The sequence below is a fragment of the Chelonoidis abingdonii genome, chromosome 2 (genome assembly GCF_003597395.2).
Source record: "Chelonoidis abingdonii isolate Lonesome George chromosome 2, CheloAbing_2.0, whole genome shotgun sequence".
NCBI classification, from domain to species: Eukaryota; Metazoa; Chordata; order Testudines; family Testudinidae; genus Chelonoidis; species Chelonoidis abingdonii.
The window spans coordinates 99207555-99222910 of NC_133770.1; the positions used below are offsets into that span (position 1 = coordinate 99207555).

Consider the following 15356-nt stretch of genomic DNA (forward strand, 5'->3'; position numbering starts at 1 on the left):
GGAACCAAGGGCAGAATTAGGACCAAAGCTTGGTGGAGGAGAAACTGCACGACTGCATTCTCCAATGTCTGTATAATTAAACCACATATTGACCAACCAGAATGAGTGAGCACATCTCAGAACGCTGCCCAGCAAATACATAATTTAGTTGATGTTATGAGTGATTGAATATGGAAAGATACAGTATAACCTTAGGCTCAAATCCAAAATTCACATCTTTAATGATCTTTGTATATTGGGAATAAAATGGTTGTAGCATGCCACTGTTGTAGTATTTCCAGGAAACCCATGTTTTTACCTACTAAAAAAAATCCACATACTCAGTATCAGATATGAACAATATCTCACTTCTTTCTTTGCGATAAGAAACCCACTATAAAGCTGCATACAACCGTTAACAAAAACATACATCAAAAATAGGCATGTAAACTGCTCCACACACAACACAGCTGCACATTTTAGTGTAATATTTTTTAAAAGTATATATGCCATTTCTAGCTTTTTTAGAGAACTCTGCTTAGTGCAGGGGACAGTAAAGTAATAAGATACAGTATGTCAATAGAGTATTTCATTTTATTTGAAAATACTATGAAAGAGGAAAATACTATCCTGGTTTTGTAAAAACATACCATCACCTACTGGGTAGGACAGCTTAATACTTTGGATGTTTTCCTCACACTACTGCAAGAGAGATGACAAAAATCTATAGGTCTCATTCCTGCAGCCATGGCTCATGTGATTTCAATGGAAATCAGACCTACTGTATATATTAAAAGTGAATTAACGACTTTTTCCCTATTGTTCCCCTTTAATAAATTCTAGCCATCGTTTCTACTGAAGCCATTTAGACCCTGATCCTGCAAGCTGCTCCATTCTGAACGATGCTTATGCCAGCAGACAGCTCATTAAAGACTATAAGATTCTGAACAGAGCTCATGGCCGAGCTGAGGCTTAGGCAGCTATTATTGTATCTGTTACTGTACTTTGGTTTCAAACCAAAATAAAAGTAATAATATTTTTCTTGAAACTTCCGCGTTTTCACATTTCACAATGCAGATCAAGCCAACACAGCGAGAAATAAACTCGGAATAGTAAAGAAGCAGAAGGGAAAAAAGTTTCAGGCATGAAAACTAATAAATTGTGTTACATAAATTGTGCAGCTTTAATGAGAAAAATCTGTTGAAATTACATTGCAGTTTAAGGCAAGGTTTTGAAAAAGAGACCTCAAGCAGGTTCAGACCAACAGGCTCTTTGAGTTAAAATGTAACCATATATTCCAGCAGCTTTATATCATTTTATATTAGCAGAGACAAACTTCTTAATCCCATGAGCCAATTTATAAATCTAAGAAATGCTATGGTATGATGAAACAAGGCAAAGCTACAGAGTAGTATTTTTAATAAGACTTTTAAGAGTTCTAAGCACCCACACTAGTACAATGGGTCATCTATCTACACGCAGACATTAGCAAAGTATATGCTGCCCTAAGAAAATTTTGCTCTACTATTTTATTGAAAATCTTGTGCACATAATGGGGGAAGATAGACAGCAAGGGACAATTAAAGCGATCTGCTATTTAGAGTATGTTAAATATATGTATGTAAACACTGAGCATATATATGGTACTTACTGAATGATAGGTAATTCTTTAAGTCTAGCAGTTCAGACTTGAACTAGATTCTGCAAAGCCATGAATCTTTCCCATTGCTTTTAATAGTTTGTAACTAATCACTGTACCCCTATCACTGATCCGTATCCCCTACCACTGTACCCCTACCACTGATCCTCTTAGAATAAGACAAAGGGTGTGTTCCTCAACAGGATTTTCCTATATAAATCAATAAAAGAAGATTATTTTTTTAAACCGAGTTCTGTCATTCAATATGATCATATCCAAATCATCTACAGAGTGAAAATGTTGGTGCTTCATCTTCAATTTTAGACCTCTAAATAGAAGGGATTCTAAATTTATCTGGACTTTCTTTACAAACTGCAGGTTAAATTAAGTGACAGACACTAATCCCCTTTTTGCTAACAAAAAAAAAATGGACCAGATCTATCCCAGAACTATGAAGGAAATGGCCAAGTATTAGGGAAATCTTTAGTAAATAATATATATATTTAAAACTTGTTTCATGATAGAGGAGAGGACGAACTGGAGAGAACCTACTGTAATACCTATAGGTAATAAAAGAAACACTGTGTTATCTTCAATAGCATCATCCATGCTTGGGCTTTTTCTGCTATCTATTTAGAATTAATCTTTCAAGCTTTTGTAAGATTTCCCTTTTGAGCTTGTCATATAACATGAGTCAGGGCTTATAACGTCGGTATCCACTGACTCTTGTGCCTATAGTTACATCCCCCACCCAGCACCAGCCACTCCTCCCAACAAACATCGCCTCCAGCTCTACAATCAGCCCTCAGCATCCTCTGACCATCCCTGCTGCACCCCCAAACCACAGTCCAACCTCCCATTTTTTCTTTCCATGACAACACCCAAAACCATCTGTGGGCACATCACCTGTCTTGTTCACTATGCATATAAAGCCACCAAGGGAAACTGTGAAGCATTTTATTAATATGTCGATGAGACTCAGATAGAATGGGTGGAATCCTGGTATCACTGAACTTAATCGGAGTTCTGCCATCGACTTCAATAGGGTCAGGATTCCACCTGATAGGTCTCCTTTCCAGGGAATTTGGACAGAGGTGTTTCCCCGACTTCCCAAGAAACAGGGACTGAGATGAAGGCTAACTGGCTCAGAATCAATGGGTGTGATATTTGTTAGGCATGGGAAGTATTTTGAGGAATTGATGGGGATTGCATCCACTGTGAGAGCATCTGTCTTCAGTTTGTCAAAGTGGTGTTCAATCTTGGGGTCTTGCTGGTCTCACCTTTCCTCCCGGACTCCTAGACATAAGCAGTGACCACTAATACTTCCTTTCACCTGTTGCTGGCGAGAAGACTGCATTCCTTCTTCTCAGATACAGACTACAACACAGTAATCCTTGCCTTGCCAGCTCAAAGCCCGATTACTGAAACACACTCTGCCTAAGGCTACTCATAAGTGTCAGGTAGCACAGACCACAATTGCTTGCCGTATATAGGAGAGAACTGAAGAGCATATATTTCTGTTAATTCACTTCCAGGTGAAGTTACTATTATATAAAACCCTAGCTAATGTAGGTCTGGGTTATCTCAATGATCATCCCTCTCCCTATGCGCTGTTGTGGCCACTGGAATTTGACAGGAATGTGTTAGCCTAGGAAGAAATTTGCAGGAGCCAATGGAAGGGCATTCTTGGCGACTAGCCTGTGGCTTTGTAATGCTTCCTCATCCAAAAGCCATCAGAGTCTGAGCCTGGTGCCTTTAGAATGCGATTTGTTCAGGTTTTTTACTAACTCTTAAGGGTTGGACTCCCCTTGGCAATTAATTTCCTGGCTGGTAATCTCCTGGCTCTGATCCATTCAGAGAAAGTAGTTCTATTGTACAGAAGTACAGGTAAGTGTGCAAGGCATATGCTCCCTGTTTGAAAAAAAATGTAATATTCTCTTAATTTGAACCAGAGTGGTCATACTTAAAAACTTGCTAATAGTCATAGATAACTAAATAAACTCAATATTTGCAGTACTCCTTAAACTGAGCATACAGAAGTATAAGGAATAGTACAAATACCGAGGTGCTGTTATCTAGTTATGGCAAAATTGGAATGTTTTAAAGTGCAAAAGTCATAGGTAAACGGTGCACTGATACTAGCTATATAAATGCAGTAAGAGAATCAGTAGTAATAATGTTAAGGATGATGATTTTAACATTAGTTTCCTGCATTTAATTTCTCTGATTTTAAGAAACAATAAAATGAGAGAAAAAGCAAAGCCTTAACTGAAACAACCCTAACTCAGGAATCCTAAACTCAGGAAGCCTCTCAAGAAACGCAACATAGAAGACTATGTCTTAACTCACCCACTGTCCCCCATGCTCCAAGATGCAAAGGTGGGTGCAGATTTTATTTGACTTCACTGCTGTCTGCATTGCCCTATTCCTATCCAACCCTGATATGGGGTCTTGTTCCCTTCTGGGCTTGGGTGAACTTCAGCCACGTACGGTAATTAATGTAAGTGACAACTGCATAATAGAATCACATGGAATAATGAGCATTTAGAGGCCTGATATTTGTGGGGCCTAATCCTGTTCTCATTGAAAGGTATGTCAAAACACTCACTAAACTCAGTGGAAGTTGGATGAGGCCCATGGTTAGAGAAAAGCACTGTTGGGGGTAAACTGCTAACGAAAAGGAATGGATGGAACTAGTTGAGCTGTTTAACCTTCTTCTTCCACCTGAAAATTTAGTATGTTCCCACCTGCTGTCCTGCTGCTGCTGTTCATTCTTTCTTGAAACATGTAGGAGAGGATAAGTCTAATGAGCAGGAGTGTCAGCACAATATAAATTACTGCAAGTGAAATCTTGATGCATGGCTCGGGATGTGAAAGAGGAATGTCCACCACTGTTTGTGATTATGGATCACATCACAATCTAATAGCAATTTTTATTTAATCAATAATTTCCATGCTGAACAGACAGCCCTGTTACAGAGAATCGACAAGCAGGTACTGATAGCGACAAGCCTTGTTATTAATCTTTACCCTGCCAGCTTATCAGCCAAACTACTGTAAAAAGCACCACCAAGCTGGATTTAAAAGCAGGTTTTCTTTCTTTCTCTTGTTTTTTGTTCCTCATCCTTCCTCCCCCCCTTGCAGATACAAAATGTTACATACACTTTATATACTAAGTTTATTTGAGGAACCCGGGGCTTGAATTACACCAAAAGGCAATTCATATTAAGCAATTTCACAAATCAGTGGGACCTAGGCCAGCGCTCAGTGTTAGCCATTATAGGCTAATAAATCATACTTTCTCTTTGAGATGTCAATCGCCAAAGTGCTTTGTAAAAATGTTGGCATCTGTAATTCAGCAAAGCCTTTTCATCTTGAAATAAGATGCTCCAGACTGATAACAAGAATAATCCCTCTCTTGATCAAAAAAAAAATCTGCATTTTACCAATTAAAGCTGCTGCCAGAAGCCAAAAGGAGCAGCACTGAGACTCCACTGAAGTTTATCTCTGCTAAACACAAGGAGGAATACAGTTAGAGCTTTGTTTCATTTTCAGCTTGACTACTTTATCTCACTCTAAGAACTGCAGCATCTCAGCCCAGTGATACATGTAAGAATGGTATATGTAGACCTCATACCTACAGTACAAGCCACCAAACCCACCCACTCCTGACAAAAACACCACCCATTCATTTTCTAGATTAGATACCCAGCACCCTGGAGAAAAGTCACACGTGCATAAACACTTCAGAGCAAAAACACTGAATAAAAGGATCAGGATAAAAGGATCCGCTGCTTGTGTCAATTAAGAGGTTATACAAAGAAAAGGTTCTGAAAAAAAGATAGAATAAAGGGAACAGAGCAACTGAAACTTTAGTGTCAAATTCTTACAACTATCTAAAATGCATCAGCTAAATTTAACTGCATACCCACAAGCCTACATTTGCCCTTCTAAAATTGCCATTTCTATGCAGGATCAAGCATTTACACACGTAATAACGTGGTCAGCACAGATTAAGTTATCCCAGGAGCAATCACTACACGCGCAAACATTTCAGGCACGGTTTAGGTGGCCAATGTGGAAAATGGGACCCTCGTATCAAAGATTTTGAAGCTAGCTTTTCATGTGTGCACTGTGGAGTAAACCCTGCCTTCTACCCTGTAGGCACATGTGGGAGACAAAGCACAGCAGAAACACCATTTTTCCTCTGATGGATGAGGGGTGCCAGACAGTGAAGAACTTGCACTAGGTGGATACTACACTATTTTATGGCAGAGCCAAGCTCTACAGCAACTTTTTGCACAGGAGTGAATTTCAACCAGGATAAATCTGCTGGCCCGGGTCCCCTATGGTGGGGATGGCAGCAAAGTGGGCCTACTGTGCTCTTCCCAACACTCTGGACTAGCAGATACAATCAGTTATGCACCAGCTATGATACATGGGTGCTGTATAGTTCATTGCTCTGCGCCATGCCTTTTCAGCACATTTGTCTAAGCACTGTTTATTCAAGCAGGATATTCAGGATTTGGTCCTCAACCGCTATTTCACACACGGAATAAATGCTGGAAATCACCTGACTAGTGTAACTAAAACAAGAAAGGAGTTGCCATTGTGACTGCACAGCTGCCCAAACCCACCACTGGACATGCAAAATAATATTCATTTCCACAGGACTCCCTTATACGTTTTTGCACTCAAAAAGCACAACCAATCCCCTTGCTCATTGTCAGACCTGGTCCTTCCCATCTGTGTGCCCACTTGTGCTAGTTAAACTGCGTGTTGCAGCTCATGTTTCATTTCAGTGTAACTAGCTCCAGCAATGCAAACGAAAAGCAGTAGTAGGTTAACAACAAGTTTTACTGATGCTGAAAGAGAAATGCTAATTATAGAGCAATTAACATAGAAATGATTACATGTCTCTCTCGCTAAATCCCCTTTTAATTCCTCACAGATTAGGGTGATTTGTTTATTTGTAACCCTCTTTCTATTTAAAAAAATAAAAGCAACCAGAACAACCCAACCTTTTCTCCCTTTGCTGGTGCACTGAAGGCCATGCTCCACATAGGGATACTCAGGGCTACCAGCTTACACACACTATGTAATAGACCACTTAGGGAACCTGAATCAAAGTGAGTATTTCCACTGATTCCACTGGGCTTTGGATCAGGCCTCCAGTGAGTAAGTAAGTGTAGCTAATATAGCACTGCTTACTCTATACACAGCCCTGGGCTGCAAAAGGCATGAATGTCTAATACACAGGCTGCCTGCAGACGTTTTGAAGATGGACAGGGGATGTGCCAGGCCCTCAAGGCTACTGACTTTGCATGCTGCACGTGGAAAACAGATGTGTAGCAGCCATTACGTGAATCTGGAGTTACTTAGCCTTGAAACCAAGAGCACTTACACAGTTACTTTTGATAGGGGTTAGAGGTCCTGGGTGTAATTTACTAGTATACTTTTTCAACAAAACATGCTATACTATATGCCTAAATAGAGAACGTGTGTCAGAGAGAGAGCACAAGTGCATTGGGCAGAGATGTGCCTTTTTACGCTCCAGAAAACATGCTGGTGCTCTAAACAACAACTCCACACAAATACACTCTAGCTGTGCAGTTGGCAGACTGTGCCATATGAACCTGTGCAAGAAGTGGGGGGTATAATTTCCCCATAATCATTTTTTTTAAAAAACAAACTCTGGAGGCGGTGGGGGAAATTCAAAATCTAAGAACTAAAAATTCACCAGAGACCCTCTATGCATGTGCCTCCCCTTACTATCATCCTAGATCTGGAGACAGCTACAGAACACACAGAGGAGGTGTTGAAAAACCTTTCCATTGCTCTCTTACCTCTAAAAAGCTCCCCATCCTCCCAACCCCATCATCAAGTTCAGGATCTGGATTTGACTCAGGTGACTGTGAAAAAGATTTCCCTTATATGTAGTATTAATTGTCCACATTTTGAAAATGAGCAAAGTTCAGACCCAACAAGGGAAAAACAACATTGCTAGTTATAGATAAAATGCTCCACCTAGAAAATAACAATTAAAATAATGGTCAAATCTCTTCTTCAGTCATTTCATCTGAAAGGAAATGTACCTGAGCTATTCAGGGCAAGTCATGTTTTTACACTGCCAAGCACAATGAGTTTCTGACCTAGTGGAGGCCGCTAGGTGATACTGCAATATAACTGAATAAAATAATAGCAAAGCACACTGGAAACAGTCCTTTCAAATAAAAAATACATTAAATACATGTGTGCCATTAGGCTCCTTTAGATCGTTTAGCCCCTCAATTCCTGGGGCCATGCCAGTACCACATGCACTGTCAGCGCTGAAGAAAAGAAAGAAAGAATACAGCAGAGGACTAACCACATTTGAGAAGGGCTGTATTTGTAACTGCCTATTTAAAATAAGATGCTAATAAACAGCTAAATTGTTGTCAGTGGAACCCTGCCGTCCTGGTCCACGCAGGTCTGTTTGTTCCACTGGCCATAAGATTTTCAAGGACCTTTTCTTGAATGTACACACAGGTGCATCTCACATGCTCAGTCACAGCCTGACCCTGCAATGTCTTACTCATGCGAATAGTTCTTATCCATGCCAGTAACCTGCCCCTAGTCACAGCATGGGGAATGGAGTCCCTCCCATGCCCTGGTGCACTGCAGATAGCTAAGGGAAGCTCTGTCCAATTCCCGCCCACCACAGCCGTTCCGAAAGGGAACAGAAGCAGCACCAGGAGGCAGTGCAGAAGCAGAATAGCCAAGATTTTCAAAACTGATTAGTGATTTCCAGTGCCTCAGTTTTTGGGTTCCCAACTTGAGTCACCCTAAAGGGGCCTGATATTCAGTGGATGAGTGCTTAGTAGTGTCTGAAAAACCAGGCTTAATTTAAGATGTCTCACATCAGGTATCCATGGATTGCGGCACCCCAAATCACTAGTTACTCCTGAAAAGCTTGGCCTATATGTCCTGTGAGTGGCTCTGATCTGGGGGCCTGGGCTGGCTTTGGGGGCTGAACCCCCTGCTTCTTTTGTGAGAGCAAGGTGCAACCCTCTGCCTCAAAGGAAGAATCTAGAGGAAAGTCAATGAAGGAAATGCCACATGTTGGTTCTTCTGAAAGGCTCCAATACCCGGCAAGTCCTATTGGGTACAGGCCATTTTGCATATCAGAGATTGGCCTTTGTAAATATTAATGGCCAGATTGTGGCTGCCCCTTGTGTATATGCCAAGAGGTGTGCATAATGTGCAAGCAGCCTTCCCATTGCCTGCACACAAGTGCTAGTCACAATAGCAGGTTTGCATTCAGTGGAGTGCAAGCGCAGTGGTATCTGTTCACCCTTGGGGGAGTAAATCCAGCGGCCTAGCCCTGCCGATGCACAGGAAGAATTCAAAAAACTAAAATGCAAAATGTATGCTGTCAGTATGAGTTTAGGGCTTCTTGATCTCGTATAATCAAACACAAGAACCATAAGAGGATTTTACTGCTGTGCGATTAAGGGGAAAACACTAACCAAAATACGTCTATAGTTCTTCAAGTATAACTATTTGTCTTTTCAAATAAAAGAATAATTATCATCAAGACTACACAGCAAGCGGGGGAGGGAGGAGAAACAGTGTTGCATTTTTCTGATTGCCATTGTGTTAATATTTAAATAATAACTTCAGTCGCTTCCTTTCAGGATAATTTTCTTCAACAATTTTTAATCTTTAATGTCTAAACCCTTTGCAATATTTTGTTCTTTTTAGTCTCACTGATTTCTAGGGGGTGGGGTGGGAGTAAGACAAACTGCAACAAAAAGCAGATTTAAAAAAATATTGTATCTTATTAGCTTCTGGGCGTTGGAGAACATTTATCAAATATTTAAAACAAACTTGAGCTCAGCTAAGCCCAATTATAATATCTCGCTGGGCAGAGAAATTAATTAAACAGCTGCATGATAAAGACCCCAGCAGCAAACTGAAGTGTTAAAATAAATAAGTTTTTTTTTTTGAAGGATGTACAGAAGAAAGTATGTAACCCACATGTTCGAACAGTAATGGAAGTAGGCAAGCTGTTCAGGAGTGCAGTGTACCTGGCAGGCGAACATAGCCCAGGTCCTAATACTGCTCTCCAACTTTGTGATTTGCTAATGTGAAACACATGCATCCCTTTTGCACCAAGTTCAAATAACCCTGGAATTCCAGCAGTGTAGCTCAGCGACTGAACCAGAACAAGGGCAGAACTTGTCAGGATTTAAGAGCTTTCAGCAAAACCCTTCAATTGCAGCCAGCACCCTATTCCATAGAAGGATATCAATTATAGATAGTGACTTGCTTCAGCAGGGCAGACGGTACTGTCAGACACGAGATAGACAGCCATGAAGAATCATGAATCTTTCTATTAACTGTTGTGGGGAGGGGGGAAGGACGGACAGGTGCTATAAATAAAGCACAGCATCTGAATGCTTTAACACCTTGCCTCTTGGTGTAAGTATCATGAAAATGTAACCATGCTGAGTTCTAAGTGGCACACACCACTTGAAAATATGAACCATTGAAATTGTTATAGTGTCAAATGCTCTGGGGTAGGTCCACAACACCTTTTTTGTGTATATTTTTATTTATTTATTCACAGCAAGTAAAGTTCTGTTCATAAATTCAGTAAGAAAACATCATCTCCTGGAGCCCGCTCCTGCTTTTTTTGAGTAACCATAATTCATACTAATGGTGGTGGAAATTAGGATACACAAAGCAGTGCAGGAAAAACAGTATCAAATAGTGATTAGTATGCCTAAGATTTAGATTTAATTGTGCTGTAATATATATGATGTGTGTACATATACACACATGCATAGTCTGTGAGTATGTTATATAATCTATACTGTAGCAGAGCACCAGCCGTAGTATAGTTAAAGTTGAGAAGTTTCCTGTTAAAATCTCTATAGACATAGTATGTTTGCCTATGCACATGCACACACACTACTTGATTCTCCTATTGATACTCCAGTGTAAATCAAGAGTAAATTCACTGGTCAATAGAACTACTTCACTGAAAGAGCAACAAAGAGTTCTGTGGGACCTTATAGTCTACCAGACGTATTGGAGCATAAGCTTTCATGCGTGAATACCCACTTTGTCAGATGCATGTGGTGGAAATTTCCAGAGGCAGGTATAAATATGCAGGGAAGAATCAGTCTAGAAATAACGAGGTTAGTTCAATCAGGGAGGATGAGTCTTTGTTTAACCCTGAGCTGATGGTGTCTGCTATGTACACTGGCCAAACTGGACAATCCCTCCGTAAAAGGATAAATGGACACAAGTCAGATATTAGGAATGGCAATATACAAAAACCTATGGGAGAACACTTCAATCTCCCTGGACACCCAATAGCAGATTTAAAGGTAGCCATTCTGTAGCAAAAAAACTTCAGGACCAGACTCCAAAGAGAAACTGCTGAACTTCAGTTCATTTGCAAATTTGACACCATTAGCTCAGGATTAAACAAAGACTGTGAATGGATAGCCAATTACAAAAGCAGTTTCTCCTCCCTTTGTGTTCACACCTCAACTGCTAGAAGAGAGCCTCATCCTTCCTGATTGAAGTAACCTCATTATCTCTAGACTGATTCTTGCCTGCATATTTATACCTGCCTCTGGAATTTTCCATTACATGCATCTAATAAAGTGGGTATTCACCCACAAAAGCTTATGCTCCAATACATCTGTTAGTCTATAAGGTGCCACAGAAGTCTTTGTTGCTTTTTACAGATCCAGACTAACATGGCTACCCCTCTGATATTTCACTGAAAGAGCAGAATCAGGAGATATACACAGATAAATACAAATACATATGTACCTCCCCACAAACAGTGATGACATCTATGGGATAAATTGCATTTAGCCTGCCCTCACACAACTTCACCTGCACTCTGCCCACTAATCCTGCTGCACTGGAATTTATTTGAATATAGCAAACCTCACAGCAGTTTAAAACAAAACAACCTGCTAGAAGAAGATCTCTGTCTTTTCCTTAAATATGGAGTTTCCTCGAAAACTACAGTGGTCTGATGCAGAGTGGCCAATATTCAGTCCTGCCCCAGTGGCAGGTTAACAGTTCCAATTTAAAAATGTTAAAGCTCTCTAGTTTCTGTAAAATACGTTAAATTTATGGAGCACATGGTAGAATGATGTAACACAGAGGTTTTATTTATACTTGTTTGTGAAGACCTGCATAACTCACTCATGTATGAGTCACACAGCCATTGCAAACTCATGCCAATAAAAGGACATTTTTTGTATGGGTCTCAACAGCGTCTAGCACAATGGAATCCCAATCCTGATTGGGCCTCCAGCTGCTACCGCCACATAAATTTTAAATAAGGATCAATATACTCACAGTAGACAACCACATATTTTCTCTTACCCTAATTTGCATGGGCACACACACTGCACACAAGGTCAGAACCTCAGAGGGGGAACATCTGCATTTGACCAACAGTATTCAATAAAAGCAACATAAAAGTAAAGACATAGAAGGAAATTTTCAAAGGTCCAAATTAGGGCTGTCAAGCAATTAAAAAAAATAATCACGATTAATGTGCTGTTAAACAGCAACAGAATACCATTTAAAAAAAAAATAAGGAGTCCTTGTGGCACTTTAAAGCCTAACAAATTTATTTGGGCATAAGCTTTCATGGGCTAAAACCCACTTGATCAGATGTTGTTGATACAGACTAACAGGGCTACCACTCTGAAACCTGTCATTTATTTTAAATATTTTTGGATGTTTACTACATTTTCAAATATATTAAATTCAATTACAACACAGAATGCAAAGTGTACAGTGCTCACTTTATATTTATTTTTTATTACAAATATTTGCACTGTAAAAAACAAAAAAAAAATTTCATTTCACCTCATACAAGTACAGTAGTGCAATTTCTTTATCATGAAAGTTGAACTGACAAATGTAGAATTATGTACCAAAAAATCTGCATTCAAAAATAAAACAATGCAAAACTTCAGAGCCTACAAGTCCACTCAGTCCTACTTCTTGGTCAGCCAATCACTCAGACAAACAAAGTTGGTTACAATTTGCAGGAGATAATCCTTTTGGTTTTGAGTGCAGTTATGTAACCAAAAAATATCTGCATTTGTAAGTTATACTTTCACGATAAAGAGATTGCACTTCAGTACTTGTATGAGATGAATTGAAAAATACTATTTCCTTTATTTATCATTTTTACAGTTCATATATTTGTAATCAAAAATAATAATATAAAGTGAGCACTGTGCACTTTATAGTCTGTGCTGTAACTGAAATCAATACCGAAAATGTAGAAAAACATCCAAAAATATTTAATACATTTCAATTGGTATTCTATTGTCAAAAGTGTGATTAATAGTGATTAATTTTTTTGAGTTAATCGTGTGAGTTAACGGCAATTACTTCACATTCCTAGTCCAAATACTAATTAGGTATCTAACTCCTTCAGTGGGAATTAAGCACACAAATGCAATTCGCACCTTGGAAAATCTCCTCCTGTCATTAATATTGTTTTTATTAAATGCGGTTGGCCAAATTCCCAGTTATAAGTATTTATTATATCCATTAAAGAAGTGCTTAGACCCGCAGAGAGCTAGGTCCCATTGTGCTACATGCTGTCTGTACACATAGTAGGAGATAGTCTCTATTCCAAAGAGCTCACAAGCTACGAGAGACAAAAGTGGGACACAAAGGCTCAGGGAGGTGAAGGGCCAGATTTTCTTAGCTATTAGGTGCCTAAAAACCTTTGAAAATCTAATAGCAGCTCAATATCAGAGGTGGGAATAGGCTCCCAGGTCAGTGTTCTATACACTGGATCATGCTGACTCTGGTAGTTTGATTTGTACTACATTGAAGTGGCAGTTATAATTATTATTTACTATTATTGCTCTTATTATTTCATTTGTGTTGAGAGACCCCAATCAGAATTGTGACCTTGTTGTACTAAGCATGTCCAGACACATTTGAAGACACAATCCCTGCCACAGAGAATTTTTTTTTTTATAATACTGTGAGGTCCCATATCAAATACTAGCATCGCTTTCAAACGTAAGAGACATTCTATTTCCATGTAATTCTTGCTGCTGGCTCTTACCAATGTAATGGGTCCCTCTGCAAATCAGAGCAGTAACAATATCCACTTTTAAAATCTCACATTGCAGTGCCATTTAAAACTATAACATGTTAGCTATATGACATGCACAGGAGAGTTCAATTAGATTGTATGTCTACAATTTTAAAATTTCAACTTTCCTCTTTTTTCACTACTAAATGCATTTTTAATCTGCCTTTCTCTTTTAGTTCTAACATTCTGGTGGAAATGATTCATCATCAACATTGGATCATTTCTGAATATTCAGAAATGTGTTTCAGGCATCCTAATACTCCAATCTTGCAATCATCAGCATATATGTAGTTTGCTGCGGCCATATAGAACTGTATTGAACTCAAGGGGGTGTTTTAGTAGCTGCAATAGTCTGTCTGCACACAGTCAATTGCAGGATTGGGGCCTAATTTTCTAAATTCAAAGTCTTTGTGGCTTCTGCTGAAACAATGCTCTTCATTAAAATAAAATTACACCTGTGCTCAAGAATAATTCACATGGTCTCAAAAAAAAAATCCCAGTACACTTATGTAAAAATGTGGAAATATAATGTCACTGAAATAAATTTTATTTTGAACTACTTGCCATATTCTAATCTGTGATTCAGCAATAATTTCTGCTTCACAGATTTGTTACTAGTAAATATGTCTTGACAGAAAATTGCTAACGCAGCCTTAGTCGTATTGGGCAATATCTTCAGCCAGTGTAGATGGGCATAGCTCCATTGACACCAATCTATCGATTTGCACCAGCAGACAGTTTGGACTATGGTGCACTAGAATGTATAAAAAAACCTGGAAAAACGTACATTTATCAACAGGCTTATTTTAATACTATAGGCCCGATAAAAGAATGAATTATTCATAATATACAGCACTGTATATGGTACTTTTTCATGAAACAGCAAGGTTTTGATGCTCTGTTCTCTTCATCTGGTAACGTTGGTCTGCATCTCTATCCCCAGTCAGGGCCCAGGAGATTATTTTTTAAAAGTTCATCATTAAAATAGTTCTACTATTTGGCTATTTCATTATTTAACAGAGGTACAGTCAACAGAGTTGCCATGGGCTAGAAATAGGGGAACAGAGTGTTTGCTAAGAGAGATTCTTAAGTTTGATGGTACAATTTTTAGCCAAGTGTGCGACACAGTTGTAAACAATGCAAACAAAATTGTGTTGGTTGGGTGTGTGCGTGTGTGACTAACCTTTGAACTGGAATGAATAAGGCTACAAGATTTGCCTTAATTCAAGGGACGGCAGTAACCCAGTTTATACATATCCAGCCAAGTAATCCACCTCAGTGCACACACAACAGTAAATTGATACATAAAATAAACTGTAAATCCTTAGGGGGAGGGAAGAATTTCCCCTTCTCCTCTTTCTATTGTTATAATCCCTTTAGGAAAAAAAATCAAACTTGAGTAAAGGTTAATAATAATTCATGTCCAGCTTACTATTACTCAATAACTATCAAAGTCTCTAACTCAAAATAGTGTTTGCGGGCTTACAGGATCAGAGCCATTACACTCTCTATTGAAGACTTTATTGAATTTTACACTAAGCTTTAGCTGACTGAACAGGTCAAACACTCTGGCTCACAGTTTTCTTTATTCTC

The 15356-nt window shown here is 39.1% G+C and overlaps 1 protein-coding gene across 2 annotated transcripts in view; it reads right to left on the reverse strand.

Annotated features, from left to right (window-relative positions):
- The window catches only part of GLI3 (GLI family zinc finger 3), a 275904-nt gene that overhangs the window by 36243 nt on the left and 224305 nt on the right, over positions 1-15356 (reverse strand). The window lies entirely within an intron of this gene.